The sequence below is a fragment of the Monodelphis domestica genome, chromosome 5, assembly GCF_027887165.1.
Source record: "Monodelphis domestica isolate mMonDom1 chromosome 5, mMonDom1.pri, whole genome shotgun sequence".
In the NCBI taxonomy this organism is placed as follows: domain Eukaryota; kingdom Metazoa; phylum Chordata; class Mammalia; order Didelphimorphia; family Didelphidae; genus Monodelphis; species Monodelphis domestica.
Window position 1 is genome coordinate 232,390,505 of NC_077231.1, and position 18,007 is coordinate 232,408,511.

Sequence of the window (18,007 nt, forward strand, 5' to 3'; positions counted from 1 at the left end):
TAAATAAAAAATTTATGTGAAACTATTATAACTTCTAGGTAGCTAGTGTTGATGTCTAAAAATCAAAATCTTATAAAAAGGAAAACAAATGGATTAAATTAATCCATACGGTATCCTAGTCATTATAAATCAGTATCAGAATCAAAGGTAAATGTTTTCATGTAATCCATCTCACTTTTAAGTGGTTAAAATTCTTTTTCAGGTAAGAGATTAACAAATGTATAGTTTGAAGAAAAAAATATTCTATTAAGATTAAATCCTTTGGAAAATTGAATTCTTACTTTGGTATTTAGATGAATTTGACCATCCAAATTCCTCTTGGCAAAAGATAAATTAGCAGTGGACAACTTTATTTATTGTTTTGTAACTTGACTGAAGAGTGGGAGTTGAAGATAATTTGGTTGTTTGAATTGAAAATGTGTTCTCATAGGAGAATTAAAAAAGCCTGTGGATTCAGTGCTTTGATAGCCAAATTAGGATTTTTTAAAAAATATATACTTGTTTTAAAATATATTGTCCTCATTCCCAGTGATATAAAGTTGAAAAGCAGATAAGAAATGCTATCTAGGGTACAGAAAGATTAATATTTCATGATTCCAACATACCATGGCATATTCTTGCTTTATATTTCACAGAAAGAGATGTAGAATATTGTGCAGGAATGAATTCATAGTGGCATATGATGAATATTTTTAAACGTGAATGGGAGAATTCCTCTGAATTATCTTAGCATCTACTCAATATTATGAGACCAAAAATCACCAAGAATATTTCTTGAAGGTGGCCACCTGTCATAGTTGGAAGAGACCTAAAAAGGTCAGTTTCTTCCATCTTTCTGCCTAGGTGAAAGGCAATATCTTTGATAGATGAGACTCTTTCTTCTCTAAAAGGATCTTCAAAGAAGCCTCTTGTATGAGGAATTCTCTTCTTGCTAGTGTCTGTTACCCATTCCAGTGTTTAACCCTATCAAGAAATCCATTCATGTGGCTAACATAAATTCTTTGTGCTGACACATAAAGGCAATGTCTTTTGCTTCTTTTCTTCAGATATGAAAACAAAACAACAAAAAAGCCTTTTTCAGTCTTCCTTATGACAGCCCACATGAGCAATATTCAGTTATCTCACCAGCATAAATTTAGATTTAATGTTCCTTTCACCTTCTGCATAAGTACGGCTAGATATTCTGGATGTCCTTTGAGCTACTCCTAAATTCTCTTTACTCTTTTTAAGTGATGAAGCTTAGGCCATGGTACTGATTACTGAGATAAATTATATGTCTAGCCATTTAAAATGATAATCCCACTAAAGAGTCTTTTTCTGAAAGGAATAACATTGGATATATTATGCTTTCCACACCCTCTCCCATTAATAGAATTAGTTACCATTGCTATCTTTGACAGTCCACTTATATAATTTGAAGGTTACACAGGCCTTATTTAAGAGGGGAAATGATATGAAGCAACATAAATTGAGTGAGATGTAGGATTAAGAAGAAGAAAGTGTTGAATGTATATCAAGGATCTAATAAGAATAAGAGCTTTTCAGTTGTTTCCAAAAAAATGGGTAACCTTTCATATTTAGAAAAATGTTAGTATGGAAGCATTCATTCAGTAGGGAACAATTACATGAGCACAAATATAGGTGTAGATATGATATGAATAACTTATATGATCTTTCTTCAGAACATCAGTGATTTCTGTAGTTGTCATCCATTATTTTTGAATCATATCACTGAAAATTTATGAAGGAAAGAGCTAAAATTTTGAAAGTCTGAAGAAGAGTATTAGGAGGAAAAAATATGAATATCAGAAAGAAAGGCATATGGAGTCTTGAAATGCCAAGGCAGGCTTCATTGTGGAAAAGGCTTACTGAAAACACAAAGTAGATTGAATCATGAAGAAATAATGGAGGAAAGGGGAATTTATGTTCCAGAAAATCAATTATCTATGATAGAAGTATCAAATCTTTTTATGTGGGAATACTAGTTTTGTTTTATTTTGTTTTGCCTTCGATTTCCTTGAGTACCTGGGATAGTTAAGATAAGGTAGAGAGAAGGGCTGATTGACTAAATCACAAAGTGTAGACAGGATGGTAAGGAACTCATCAATTGAATTCTATGTATATTTTTAAAAGCACCTACTGTGTTCCAGTCATTGTGCTCCACTCCTGGAATAGAAAGACAAAAGTCCTAGGGAAGATCAGAGGAAATAACATGTACAAAGCTAAACAAATGGAGACTATCTGAACAAAAATTCAAAGTAATTATGAAGACAAAACTCTGGGAAGTAGAGGGAGTCATGATAGGTCTCCTCTCGAAGAGATGGCACTTAACTCAAAGAAGCTAGCCATTCTAGAAGGGAGTAAATTACAAGCATGAGGCTCTGTCAGTACAATGTAATGTTGTAGGAGAAACAAGAAATGGGTTAGTTAGGGTGAAATTATTTATGAAAAGGAATAATGTTTCTTTATACTGGCTGAAAATTGATTATGAAGGACTTTATTTACTTATTATTAAAAAAAAAAACCTTACCTTCCATCTTGGAATCAATATTGTGTATTGGTTCCAAGGAAGAAGAGTGGTAAGGGCTAGGCAATGGGGGTTAAGTGACTTGTTCAAACAACTGAGAAGTGCCTGAGGCCAAATTTGAACATAGTACCTCCCATCTCTTGGCCTGGTTCTCAATCCTCTGAGCTACTCAGCTGACCCCCTGGGAAGGACTTTAAGAGCCAAATAAATATTTTGGATATTTCATGGATAGAGATAATAGGGCATCATTATAGCATCTCAAATAAGTGACACAGTCAGATCTTAGCTTTGGAAATATTGGCTACACATTTCTTTCTGTAGTGGCAAAGATTCAGGAACGGAGAGAGGTCCATCAATTGGGCAACTGCTGAACAAGTTATAGTAAATTGTTGAAATTGAACACTATTATTCCATAAGAAATGATGAAGAGGATGAGTTCAGAAAATCCTGGAAGACTTACATGAACTAATGCAAAATGCTGTGAGTATAACCAGGGAAATACTTTACAAAGAAACAGAAATATTGTATGATGATCAACTGTGAAAGACTAAACTGTTACCAGCAATGCAAATTCTAAGATATCCCCAAGTGACATGATGGAAAATGTTATCTACAGCCAAAGAAGGAACTATTAGAGTCTGATTGCATATCAAAGCATTCCATTTTTTCACTTTATTTCCTTTGTGAGGTATTTCTTGTATATGCAATATGTGTCTTTCATGGAATAAGTAAAATGGAAATATATATTGCATAGCAATACTGGTATAATCTATATTCGACTACCATTTGAGGGTGGGAGGGAGAGAATATGAATTATAAAATGTCAGATTACAATTGTTAAAATTATTTCTACATGTAATTAAAAAACTTAATTAAAATTGTAGCTATGTTGAAAATATGTTGAAAAGGAGATTTGGAACAAGGAGACCAGTTAGAAGACTAGGTGATAAAGATCTGAAATAGAGTGGTGATCAAGTGATTAGAGAAAAGGCAGAAGGGATGAATATATGAAATGGAATGGAAGCTATTGATATCAGAGTCTTTGGATGGGGATCAGAAAGCATAACTATTCAGCTCCAGTTAATTCTAATGAAGAGAGACATGATAAAAGTAGCTAACTTGCAAATCTATGAGTTAAGACGATATGGCCAAAATGATCAAACTCTACTAGTTGGAGAAATTCTTTGTTCTCCAGGGATATAAAATTCTCTAGTCAAAATTAATCAAATAAAGAGTAGTAGACAGTAACTTATTGTTTAAGTTGTATAGAATCTAGATAATAAGGGACCTTTTCTTCCTCATGCCAACCTTTCCCACTTAAAAAAAAAGTCTTTGAGGATAGTGAATCTTGACTAATTATGTGGCTTGAGTTGACCAAGTAATTATGTAACTCCATGTACTGATATATTTTTCCCTAAAGCCTATTTAACTTCTTTTAATGAATTACATTTTAATAGAATGGCATTGAACTTTATCTTAATAACAGATTTTTCAGTGCTGGAGATAGGGAGGACAACTAATAAAGATTCCCAAATGAGGAAGCTAACACCCTCAAATGAGGAACAGAGAAGGATCTGAGCAGTTGAGAATGATGTAGGGTATGTTTCATTAACTTTCACCAAAGGTTCCTTGAATCTCAGTTTTACAAGTAAAAAATGTTAGGATCCTAATCACTTACAGTAATGAACAGTCACTTGGTTTCTGGCTCATCAGGAATTGTATCATTATTATTTTTTATGGTAATGAGCCATACTTCTATCTGACAGGCATGTATTTGAATATGAAATAAAGCAATATCCCTTGTCTACCTCAACCGTACTCCTTTTGGAGAGAAAAAAAGGGTGAAGTATATTTACTTAATTTGTGTTGTAGAAACTGGTAAAAAGAGTATGTATTTTTTTTTTTGAGGGAGTGAAATTCCAAAGTTATTGAGATCAATTATTTATCTTTGAACTTTAATTTTTTCAATTGAGAAGCATTATTTTTTTCTTACTCCCAAATCCATCCCCACTAGGAAAAAGAGAAAAAAAAACTTATATCATTGAAACAAATATGCAAAGTTAAGCAAAACAAATTCCAACATTGGTTATGTCTGAAAAAATATTATTCTGCTTCTGGAGTCAAACACTTCTCTCAGGCAATGGGTAGCATTTTTCATTATTGGTCCTTTACAATTGATCATCGAGATTATCAGACTTAAGTCTGTTTTCCTTTTTCTTTTAGAGTGTCATTATTATTGCATAAATTGTTCTCCTGGTTCTACTCAGTTCATTCTGCATCAATTTACGCAACTCTTCCCAAATTTCTCCAATTCCTCAGTATCATACCTTTGAATATGTAAGGTTAGATGGAAATTTTGTATGACTTAAGAAGCTTTTTTTTCTTTATAAAATGTATTGAACTTTAAACTTTATTTTGCCTTTGCCTCTTTATATCACTTTATGTGCTTCAAACATTTCTTCTTTGGTTGCTAGAACTTCATACTTGGGCCCTATTTGTTGCAATTCAAGGGTAGCATCTAATGTTTCTCTCACATTTCCCCTTAGCACTTTAATGTGCTGCTCAAGACTGACCAAAATAAGGAACATATATAGGTTTCAGTTCAGGACAGCCCAGACAAAATTGTGGATTAAGAAGTTGATTTTTAGCATCCCTTTTTATTATGTATTAAATCCTCCTGGTCTCCGTGTTTCGTACTACTTCCCCACCCTCTTACCTACCCACAACACAATTCCAACAGTATTCCCATTTCCCAGATATTCCCAAATGTGTCTTCCCTCATAGACAAAATGTAACTTGCCTTATGTTCCATTCTTTCCAGGTCCTCCTAGGTGACTTAAATGAGGTCAACTAAATTGCAAAGACACTCCTCTGGTCAATAAAGGCTGGAAGTGTTATTACTCTTTGAGTATATGTATATTTCAACCAGAATTTCCAGTACATTTTTTAGCCAAGAAAACTAATAACTACTCAGCTACATGAATGGGTCTAGTTTGAAAGATATTAGGTGTGATTGGGATGATTTGAAGCTATCACAATCATTGATAGATAGATATACATACACACATATATCCACACATGTATGTATATGAGTATATTTGTGTGTGTATGACATAGAGAGAGAGAGAGAAACAAGTCAGATTCAATTCATTTGCATTCAACAACCAAATATTAAACACCTATCTGTTTGTGAGACATTATGCTATTAGAGATTACAAAGAAAAAAAATGAAACTTTCCCTTCAAAGAGCTTACATTTTGCTAAGATGATGCTACACATACTCAGATAAGTAAATACAATATTGTCATAACAGAGTTTTCTAATGACCCCTATTACAAGGGAAACCTACTGCTTATATATAAGGCTAGCTTGGGTCTCAGATATAACCATCAAAAGGTCTAGCAACTGTAGATTAATTATTCTTCCATATCAGAGAAGATTTTCTGAAAAGGGAGTTGAATTCTGCATTGTCTTCTTGCTCAAAGTAAAGCTCCAGTAGCCATGGATGGCTTTTACCAGAGTCCTTATTGCAAGACCACTTTGGCATTGTTAAATATCTATTTTTGGAAACTTTGGTTAGGGTGCCATAGTCTGTTGAGATACTGAATGAGTAACTTTTTTATAAAATACATATGCTGGATGTAATAAAGGTTGAATAATGGAATTCTCAGTGACCATTTATATTTTATTCCCTTAATAGCATTTGATCTATTTTTCAAGAGGTTTAGTTTGCCATACTAGAGCTCAGGAAAACTGCTTTACACAATGTGAAGCTGCATGAGACTCTGGGCGTCATCTCAAGCTGCTAATTTGTGAATATGGAACATGAGCTTCTAAAAAAAATACGTGCCAGGGGGAGGTGGGGGAAGGATATAAAGGAATCAACCCAGATCTCCTGATTAATTTGTGGAGACCAAGGGAAACATTCATTCAAAACATTTTAAAAGGTCATAGTCTGTCTTCCAGCATGCTCATATTATTACTCTTGAAGATAATGGGTGTCTAAAGAATGAATTCGGCCCATTAGATAAGTTAGTAGCAGGAAGAATGGCAATTATGGCTTGGTGCAAAGACCAGGGACAAGGAATCAGGAAACCAATGCTTTTGGCTTTCAGTCTTTGCTGCCAGACATTGTGTTTCACTGGCCAAATTAATGCACCTCTGAATTTCCACTCCCTCAGCTTTAAAATGTGGGGATTTGACTAAAGGACTCCTAAATTCTCATCTGCCTCCAACATTTAAATTAAACTCATTCCATTCTAGCATCATACCTATAGACCAAAGCTTGCCCTAGAAATTTTGGTGGTGGTGGGTGGTTCTAATTTTAAAATAGCATTTACTTTTGTATGACTACCTAGTCCTTCCTTCCTGCCTTCATTCCCTCCTTCCTTCCTTCCTTCCTTCCTTCCTTCCTTCCTTCCTTCCTTCCTTCCTTCCTTCCTTCCTTCCTTCCTTCCTTCCTTCCTTCCTTCCTTCCTTCCTTCCTTCCTTTTCCTTCCTTCCTTCCTTCCTTCCTTCCTTTTCCTTCCTTCCTTCCTTCCTTCCTTCCTTCCTTCCTTCCTTCCTTCCTTCCTTCCTTCCTTCCTTCCTTCCTTCTTTCTTTCTTTCCTTCTTTCTTTCCTTCCTTCCCTTCCTTCCTTCCTTCCTTCCTTCCTTCCTTCCTTCCTTCCTTCCTTCCTTCCTTCCTTCCTTCCTTCCTTTTCCTTCCTTCCTTCCTTCCTTCCTTCCTTCCTTCCTTCCTTCCTTCCTTCCTTCCTTCCTTCCTTCCTTCCTTCCTTCCTTCCTTCCTTCTTCTTTCTTTCCTTCTTTCTTTCCTTCTTTCCTTCTTTCTTTCTTTCTTTCTTTCTTTCTTTCTTTCTTTCTTTCTTTCTTTCTTTCTTTCTTTCTTTCTTTCTTTCTTTCTTTCTTTCTTTCTACAGATGTTGTAGAATTTTTAAGCACTAAACACAGTATGTCTTCACTTCTATTGCCTATATATTCATTTTTTGAAGTTGTTCCTGAAATACTCAGCATCATTAGCAAATATGAAGAGGGAAAACTAAAGGAAAATTGCAAATTTTGCTATTTTTAAAGGCATATCTGAAAAGGAGCATATCTAATAGAGTTATGAGAAATTAAAAGCTTTCTGGGGAAAGTGCAAGATGAGAAGAGGAGGCAAAATAACCCAGCTGTGCTAGCTGATGGAAGGAGTGTCCAAGCAACCACTTATGGAAAGATGACATGTTGCCAAAAAGGGCATGTAGAGTTGATATTAGAAACCCCCAAAAGGAAGCAAATCCACAGTTTCAAAATCACGGTAGCATTTTTAAACCCAAAGAAATGAATGCAGCTAAGGATGAGGTAATGAATGGGATTTAACTTCTGCAACTGAAAGGAAATCTGTTTAAAGCAGTACAAATTTAAAAGTTTTAAGGATCGGGGATATTGGAAATACATGAATATAAAATCTCAGAAATAGGAAGGGTCTAGTGCTGAAATAAAGATTTCACTGGAAGAAGGTTATGGCTGAAGTAAATTTTGATCTTATTCTGGGACTGATAATGGCAAAGATTCATCCTTTAAAAATGGCCTTGATTTTTTTTTTATTTTAGTAAATCTCTGTTTCTGGTTTCACACACACAAAAAAATCAAATGGATAAATGTTAGCCCTTCTAAGATTATACTACCATATTCTAGCTAATTATGTATATAAGGGAATGGATTCATTTGCTACTAAGTTCACGTATCTGGAAATGAACTACCTTTCCCTGCCAAATGAGGGGTGGGGGCAAGAATCTACATTAAAATCATTAGGATTCTTTGGCTCTGACTAGGTAAAAAACTAAATAAAAAAGTTCTTCCATCTTACACTTTACTTTTAATTTCCCAAAGCCAGGATTGCTGCCTTCCAATCTTTTGATGGGTTTCAACTATTTTCTTTATTCTCTGTGTTTATCAAAGGTAACTTTCCATTTGAATTACTAAAATGACCTCCTTTAAAGTTCAACATTTTTAAGTGACCCTTAATGTTCCTTATCTCCTGTTGGTTTCCACTTAATGACTGACCCACTTGAAAATGGCTCAAGGTACCATTCTTCAATAAAGGCCAACTTACATCCTTCTTCTTATTTTGAAAATGGACCTTGGTTATAGTAATAATAATGCTAAAGTTGGTGAAATTTTACAGGGAAATAATCTTGGCTCCATTTCAGAAAGGACATCTTAATAACTTGAATTGTCCAACAATTGAATGGTCTGTTTCTTGAGGTTAACTTCCCATACTTAAAGGTATCCAGTTAGAGGTCTATTGACTATAGATCAGATCTGGGGGGGTATTAAAGCAGACTTCTATTTTAGTTTGTATATCTCTTCAATCCCTTCCAACATAATAATTTTTAATTATTGTACAACATATGGATTCTACAGATCCATTGCCTTCATTAATATCCTTAAACTTGTCTTCTGCTTTTATTACTGGATAAAACTACAGACCTGCTGGATCAATCATTGGAGGGGAAAAAGCCTTCCTGGATACTCAGTAACATCATCTTTATATCAATATTTTTCTCAGCTTCATTGCACAAGACCATCATTTTCCTTGCCTATCACCACAGCAATGCCTGATATCCCACTCTCTTCAAAAACTTTATCATTGCCCCATGAATAAATAGATAGATTGTCAAGGGTAGGAAACTTTGATTTTCTTTTCACTTGATTGACTGTTTGTAAAATGAATCAAAGGACATGAATTGACAAATTGGGAATGCAGTTTATATATTTTTTTAAAGTCTACATTAACAATTGGAATGGAAAGACAAAATCTTCATCAAATGAAAAAGACTCAGTGGACTGAATGACTGTTGGATTTCAGTTTGACCCACTGACTTTCCAAATGTTGGCAAAGAAACTTGAACATATGAAATTAATGAATGTGCCCAGATGGCTTGATGATACCAAGGGAAGAACAAAGCAAATAATTAAAAAATGAATGCCATGCTAGAGTGCTCTCCTAGGGGAGTGGAAGATATTTTAGTCTAGCCAATAGAGTCAGTGAGGGAGAATATTGTTTGGTGGAACTTGAACTCCAAACAGGAATATGTTGTATCTTACATCTCCACAATGTGGTTCTGTGGCACTTACTAATCTGGCTATTTGAGGGAATCAGAGGTTGTGTTGGTACAAAGCATCACTGGTGCATTGACTAAAGTAGTTTATATTACTTCTTAACTGCTTGCTGTGCTTGAAATTGGACAGATAATAAGCCGCAGCTGAAGCAATTAGTCTGCAGTTTTTGACTCCATTACCTTCACTTATGTATGCAGCTGAATAGTTACGCTGAGATACTTAAAGCTTAGTTGCAGCATATTACTTGTCAAAAGTGAATTTGCAACTTAGATGTTGATTTATTGTTAATTTCATTCAGCCGGGATACCATTTTAAACTTTCAGTTGACTGCTGGCTAATGTATGATGATACAGTTTTTATTAGGGATACATAGGCTCATAGGAGGATAGATGTAAAATTAGAAATAAGTTTTGAGGTCAACAAGGCCAACTTGTTCATTACATTGAAGAAGAAAGGGCACTAAAGATTAAGTGATTTATCTAATGTGAGTTTCATGCTCAGTCCAAGAACCATTTCCAAATTCTTTTCTCTCTGCCATGGGGATAACATTATCTTTCCTTCATTTCCTGTGATGAGCTTATGTTAAAAAATAAATTTAAGTCATAAACATGTTGATCTAATAGATATAAACACATTAGGATTAATTTTAATGAAATTGTTGTGAAGCTATGAATTAGGTTTCCATCAAGCCTTATTTTATTTGTTTTCATCTTCTTCTGAGATAGTATACTTTAAGTATTTAGGTTTCCTTAAATCATGAAGAAAATCATGTGGTCTAAAGAAATACTTAAGGGTGGGATGAAATAAAAGTATACCAAAATATAATGTAGGTTGTCATCAAAAGGATCCATCTCATTAAATGTTATCAAGAATAGTGAAGAGCTGAAAAACAAAGGATAATCTTTTAAAATTTGTCCTGAATACTCCTTTGTTCATTAGTAAAATGTGGCTGGGTTGGTGAAGGACTTGATTTCCCCTATATGTTCTCTATTTCTTTTAGTTCAGTGAGGGATCACCCTACTAAGAGCTGGTTAGTTACAAAGAAATAGGCTTCTTTTGGATGTGAATGAGACTCACTTGTCACTATGTTGTTCATCTGGAATTTAGACCCAGAGTCAGCTGCTACCAGTGTGTATCCTTCATATGTCTCATCCCATTTCTATTTAGAGGTATGTCATGGGGGTATGTCTTGTAGAAAAATGAATTGGCTATCGTCAAGTTTTTCCACTTCAAGGTTTTTGGCTATTAGCAGGGATTTACTATCAGCTTTGTGGGTCAACTTAGAAATGTCTGTGAAGGAAACACAGTATAAAAATGCACATTTGGGGAGTATGCTGATGTAGATACGCTAATCATAGTTTAGTTACTGAAGATCATAGAGTGAGAAAAGTAATTACTTAAATATTGTCATGTATGTAGAAGGTAGTGAATTCTCTCACTACTCAAGATTGCCTGAATCAAGCCTCTTTTGAGAGTATCTTTCAGTTTTAGTTTAAGTAACTTTTAAAAAAAGTCATATCATGTACTGTAGTACATGTAAAAATACAGTTAGTATTTGGCCTGAGGCTTGAAATAAATTAATCTCTTGCTCTGGAAGAGCATTTTCTAAAGAGATGAACTAATGATTTTTTTAAAGGCAGACATAATGGAGTTTTTTGTTTATTTTCTGTCAGCCCCTGCAATATAGCTATTCAGAATAATGGTAATACTTATTGTTTACATTTTTATGGCATTTTGAAATTTGTGAATTATTTATTTTATATTATATTATGTAGTGATTTAAATGCATTCAATGAGTGCCCAAGGAAAGATAAACCATACATTCATGAATTATGGTTCTGATTGAGCCTTTGATGAAAAAATTAATGTTTTTTCTTAGTTTAAGTTATGCTTTTATTTTTAACTTGGTAAAATGAACATGTATTAAATATGTTTTAATTTCTTAAGAATTACTTAGGAGCCCGGCTTCAGAAATATTTTAATTTTCTAATAACTCCAATTGCTGTAGAATTCTTTACAGACATTTCCTTATTTAACTAGAAAGTTATGAGCTACATCAATCATTTTTTTTTTTAAAAATCCTTACTTTCCATCTTAGAATCAATACTGTATATTGGTTCTAATTCAGAAGAGTGGTAAGGGCTAGGCAGTGAAAATTAAATGACTTGCTCAGGGTCACACAGATAGGAAGTGTCTGAGACCTAATTTTAAACCAGGACCTCTTATCTCTAGGCCTTTATCTCAATCCATTGAGCCACTTGGCTGCCCCAGTGATACCATTTTAAATAATTACTTTCTGACATTTTGTGATTCATTTTCTCCCTCTCCCCAAAAGAGAAGGTAATTTTAATCTATGTTGTACATATGTTATCATATAATAAATATTTCTCTGTTTACCATATTTTGAAAGAAAATACAAATAACTATACTATAAGTAGAGAAAAATTCACTGAGGAAATAAAGTGAAGAATGATCTGCTTCAGATCTGGATTCAGACTCCACCAGTTTCTTCTTTGGCAGTGGATAGTTTTTTCATCAAGAGTCCCTTAGAGTTGTCCTGGATCTTTGCATTGCTGGTAATAGTTGGGTCTTTCATCCTATTGATCATTGTATTTTATTGTTGTTACTGTGTACAACTTACTCCTATTTCTGCTCATTATACTTTGTATTACTTCTTATAAGTCTTTCCAGGGTTTTTTTTTTTTGAGATCATATTGTTTGTTATTTCTTAAGACATAATAGTATTCTATTATAATTATATACTACAACTTTTTTCTGCCATTCCTAAATTGATGGACATCCCTTCAGTTTCCAGTCCTTTTGGGCACTGATCTTAAGAACTAGGAATTGCTCATTCCTCTGACACTATTTTTTAATCCTGGCAAAAGCAGCTTCTTGTAGTAGTTAAAGAGCTTACTTTGAAGCCAGGAAGACCTTGATTCCATGCCTCTGATACATAATAACTGTGTTTGACGTTGGACTGGTCATGTAACTTTTCCAGCTTTGAGACAACTTTCTAAGTTAGGTAGAAGGCACTGACCCACTTTCTGTAGAAGTTTTCCCACCCCAGAGTTCTCTTTATCAGTGAAATCACAGATCCAGTCTCTAGCTTTATCCTACCTTTTGTCACACAATGAAATTTGCGTGTATTTCTTTGGTGAAGGACTATCCTATATTTTGAAAAAAAATGCAAAGATAATGTGACTCCTTACCTTGTTGCAGTGAAATGTTTTGCCAGCATTAAAAGGAAAACTGCATGACTGAATTGTATATACCTAAGAGAATGTGGAAGTTGATCAAAGAAAGAAGAGAGAAGAATACAATCAGAATCCAGAGAGGATAGGGTCCTTAGGCTCTTAGAAGTACCAGTATAGAATACAGCCAGCATCAGAAGGGGATAAGATACACATAATCAAGGTCTGGGCAGTAATGATCTTCAGCACAATGCTGGTAGAAGAGGAAAATGATTCATTAATGGTCCTGTGGAGAGGCTGTTCCTTGACTTTGGCACTCAACTCTAGTCCTAATGAGTATGGGAGAAGTTTGGTGTCTCATCTTCCACTAAGGAAAAAAGCCAACTTCTACCAATTAGAACCTTGCCACATATTTAGAAATAGGCTGCAAACAATAAGAAAAAAATCAAAATGGGGAAAACCAGCCATGGGGATGCAAATCAGTAAGATTTTGTGATAATTTGAAGTTTCTGTCATGGAAAGATCCAAACACATTTCCATAAACTGGAAGGGTTACCAGACAGTAGAAGAGTAAACATAGCCTGTTACAAGAAAGCCTAGGACCCCCAAACAAGAAGTTTTTCAAATGGTAAAAGCATCAAAACAGTTAACAAGCCTTTATTAAGCATCTAATAAATCAAATGAAAGGCATCATGAAGGAGTAGAGAGAGAGCCAGAGAAACATGATTCAAGTCCAGCCTCTCACACATACTAGCTGTGTGATATGCCCCTTAGTTTCTATGTCCACTGTAACATTAATTGCAGATCATTTGGCAATATTATTAGATGGGGAGTTTCCCAAATTTTCACTTTTTCAGTGAAATCACAGGTCTAGTTAAATGTCTAGATATAGATATATGTATGTATGTATTCTAGTCACTGTCCTAGGGTTACAAAGATAAAAATAAAGTAATCCTTATCCAGTAGAAATGTACCTTCTTATCAGAATGTGAGTAAAATTAAAATTTAAAGTTAGAGAAGAAAAACACATAGAAAGGCAAGTATATTTATGTCACATGCAAATAAGTGTGTATATATAATTAATTATAGTACTAATAGATGTATATGAGATGTGGCTATGCAATAATGAGGCTGCACAATGTAGGAAAGAAAATCTTAATTCTAGTCATGTCTTTACTTTTAAATCTCGTATTAAAACTAACCCATTTTCACATCAAGTAAATATACTTAAGTTTAAATGGGTTACCAAACCACCCCCAAATACAGTAAGAAAACAAAATAAAAAAGGACATTGAATCTTATTCAGGACTTATTGAGAATGTCTATAAGCATACCTTGAGAGAGTTTTCTATAACAGTATAAATATGTATAATTGAGTAACCTCACAGATCAAAGTTACTTGTACTTATAGCAAAAACAAACAAACCAGTGAGTTCATGGAAAATAGCCTATATCAGATATGTTTCATTATGTTGGGAAGTGATTTTTGTCATTGACATAATCATTATCACCATCACATCATTATAATCACATTTACCTTAGCTAACACTATCATAATCTTTTAAGATTAATAAAGTGCTGCATATAGATTATCTCCTCTGATCTACACACAAACACATAAAAGTGACAGGGGTGTTATCCTTTTTTCCCTAGATAAGGAAACTGAAGAGTAGAGTGGTTTAATTACTTGCTTCTTATTCTTGTTTTTATTTGGTCATTTTAGTTGTGTACAACTCTTTGGGACTCTGGAGTTTTCATGGCAAAATACTGGAATGGTTTGCCATTTCCTTCTCCGGCTCATTTTACAAATGAGGAAACTTAGATTAACAGGGTTAAATGACTTACCCATAGTTACCTAGGTAGTAAGTTTCTGAGGCCAAATTTGAACTCAGGAAGATGAGTCTTCCTGATTCCAGGCTTAGCATTCTATACAAAGAGCTATCTAGCCTTTGAACTAATAAGTGCATGAGGTTGTACTTGAATCCAGCTCTTCTTGCCCTTAGTGTGAATGCTTTCTTTGCTATGCTATGCTGCCTCACACCTCCTTGCCCTCATTTAATGTGCAGGACTTCATAAGTGTTTTTCTTTTCATAAAATTGATTTCTTCTTCAATCACAAAAAAATATCTTAGAATCTACCACAGATCTTTTCATTTTTTTCAGATTATCTGTAAATTGCCTCTAATGGCTCAAAGGTGGAAACTAGGATCGCATTTAGTTTGAATCTAGTTTATTTTTTTTTTCACCCAACAAGTGTGCCTTTAGACTTACCTTTGGGGCAAGCTGTCATCCTGATGACTAATGATTTTGTCAAGCTATATACCAAAGGTATATGTCTGTTTTTATCACTGAGTAACATCTATTGAACACTTGGTGCTTTTGGTCCACTGACCGTGAAGTTTTATTGACTCATTTACCATCTCTTATGTAAGTGGATGGAACTATCTTTCAAGGAGAAGACCAAGACTAACATTAGACTTGTCTCTGAGCTATTTGATCTTGAAAAATACACTGATGTTATTTTAATGGCTTTTTGTTTTAAAATCTCATATATTCATCATCCTACCATGGATATTGAGAGAGAAAGTCTGACACAACCTGGCATTGAACTTAGCATTCATGTCAACAGCACATTCATAATGCTTTTGAACCTCAGTTTTAGTGGCTTCCCATATGCTAGGAGTTTTTTTGTCAAGGTTGAGGATGAGTTGGCTGTAGTTTAAAGTGGATGAAAGGTACATGATTCCACTAGGTAAAAATAATTGTGATAACCAAAAGTAGGGAAGTCAGTTGTGCAAAAATTTGGGGCATCCTTACACCTTTCCTTTTTCTGAATACTAAGAACAGGAAAAAATTAGAACACATGATTCCTTGTTTCAAGATGGAGTTGGAGGAGAGGAGTTGGGATTCAGGTGGGATGACACTGTGGATACTTCTCTTGTATCTATGTAGGAAAAATGCATCATCATGATTTTTGTGTCTTCTTTATAAAAATGTGTCAAATATAGTTTCCTTTTCACTATACTGTGATACTCATCTTTTTTGTGAAGCTTTCCCCTATATTGTTGTTTTTTTCTTTTGGTCAAATTATTCAAACAGCCTCCTCAGAGTGTTTAAGGAAACCATCCTGATTTTAGATAAGGACTTTTATTCATGGCTTCCCCTGTCCTGTCCCAATTTCTTTGATAGCCTTTGAAAACCTCTAAGTGTCAGAGGTTAATAGTGGTCACTAGTCTTTCATGTAGTTCCTTATTTCTTTTTGTCTCACCGTACTAGCACATAGACTATCTACCTCATTTTTCCTAGTCTAGACTAAACCATTTTAGTTGGCTATTCCCAAATACCTTTAAATGTTAATAATTCTGTTTGGAGTTTTATTTTTTTCAACTAACTAGCCCATTCTTGATTCTATGGTTTATTATTATTGTTCAATTGTTTCACTCATGTGCAACTCTGCATGAACCCTTTGATAAAGATAATGGAGTGTTTTTTCCTTTTCCTTCTATAGTTTGTTTTTCAGATGAACTGAGGCAAACAGGATTAAGTAACTTGACATGGGTCACACAGATAGTTAGATTCTGATACCATAGTGGAACTCAAGAAGATGAGTCTTCTTGAATTCAGGCCTGACACTTTATTCTTTGTATCACCTACCTGCTCTCATCCCCTAGTTACATCTCCTTTTGATCCATTCATTTTTGGTGGATCTGTGATAATGTCAACTTCGTAGTTTTGCTCCTAGAGTCAGTTATACCTCCAATTTTTAGAGGGCATTAGTGGTTGCCTTTCAAATATGTCTGAATTCTCAGTTTGTTTGTGTTCTAGAACCTCTTTTTTATAGTGGGAGTTCTTTTCCCTAACACATGGATTACAAGATTTGTTTGTTTTTTAAACTAAATTTTGCTGATATTTTTAAAATATTGGTTTGTTTACCTTATACTTGCTTTGAACTTCTAGGGATGGCATGATGCTGTCATTAAACTCTTATTAATTGAACTTACACTAGCAGTGCTTATTAAATACTATTATTTAACTGTGTTTAGGTAAAGCATTACCAGTTTTTGCCATATATTCATTCCAAATACTTAAGCTAAGGGCTCCTTTCCATTGTATTGAAATAATAAAAAGGAATCACTGTTTTTTTGTTATCTGAAAGCCTTACCTATTTTGAGGTTTATTCATCAGGGCTTCCAAATAGTAGGCATGCTTCATTTTAATTAAATCTTGAGCTTAACACATCTTGAAAAAATGTATTTTAAGTGATTTATCATTTGTAAGGGCTGTAGGAAGCATATGTTTTTTTGTTAAATGCTATATATCACATATGAATGACCTTATCTCTGTACCTTAAAAGAAAAAAACATATTTTATCTTATTATTACTATTGTTATTGTGCCCTTGTCCAAATGGTCTAGACTGGCTAGATCAAAAAGGCTAAGGCAGAAAAGAAGTAGGATATTCGCGTAATCTTGATTCTTCAAAATATATCATTTAGATTAAAACTGATATACGCTTTGGGACAGACTTCATCAAGGATTTGGAAAATCTATGAGCAGAGTTTCTGAATGGGATATTCATAAAGCACTTAGTGTAGTTCATGGCACATAATAACCATTTAATAATTAGCTGTTCCCTTATTCTTCTATTCCCCTAAACATTGTTGTATTAAAGATAATTTTGACAAACTGATAAAGTTTATGGACCCCTTCTCAGCATAATATTTTAAAATGTATAAAACAAAATATGTAGGATTACAATGAAAATCAATCATACTGAAAAATGATGTAACATTTTTCCACCCAACTTTAACAATTTTCTGAATTATATTCATAGACCTGAAAACCCAAGACTATGGGGCTAAAGAGGGGTGAGAAAGAAGATTAGTTGTTCTCTCTTGCTGCCATGAATGTAGTAGAAACAGGGAAAGAGCAAACATCAGCAATTGTTCTGCAGTGTTGTTCTGTGTGTGGTATGTTTATCAAAGATGTATAATTCAATCATTACTTATCAATGCTAATTACAGTGTATAGTCTTCACATAACAGAAGTACTTGGAAATGCCTTTGGACTTCTCTAATTAACTGTAGTTCTCTTTGTGATTTGCTGCTTTGTCTCCTCCCCTCTTCCCCCATGGTGCTCATCACCATAGATGCATAAAGATAGCCACCACTAATCCTTATATCT

At 34.2% G+C, this 18,007-nt stretch overlaps 1 protein-coding gene and 1 long non-coding RNA gene across 6 annotated transcripts in view; one reads left to right on the forward strand and one right to left on the reverse strand.

Annotated features, from left to right (window-relative positions):
• Positions 1-18,007, forward strand: part of DPP6 (dipeptidyl peptidase like 6) — a 1,262,248-nt gene that overhangs the window by 505,326 nt on the left and 738,915 nt on the right. The gene's annotated exons all lie outside the window — the stretch shown is intronic.
• Positions 10,271-16,637, reverse strand: LOC103097931 (uncharacterized). The gene is made up of 3 exons (XR_473222.3): positions 16,479-16,637; positions 12,844-12,906; positions 10,271-10,513 (listed from the first exon to the last, which is right to left on the reverse strand). It is a non-coding gene; the product is annotated as an uncharacterized LOC103097931 (long non-coding RNA).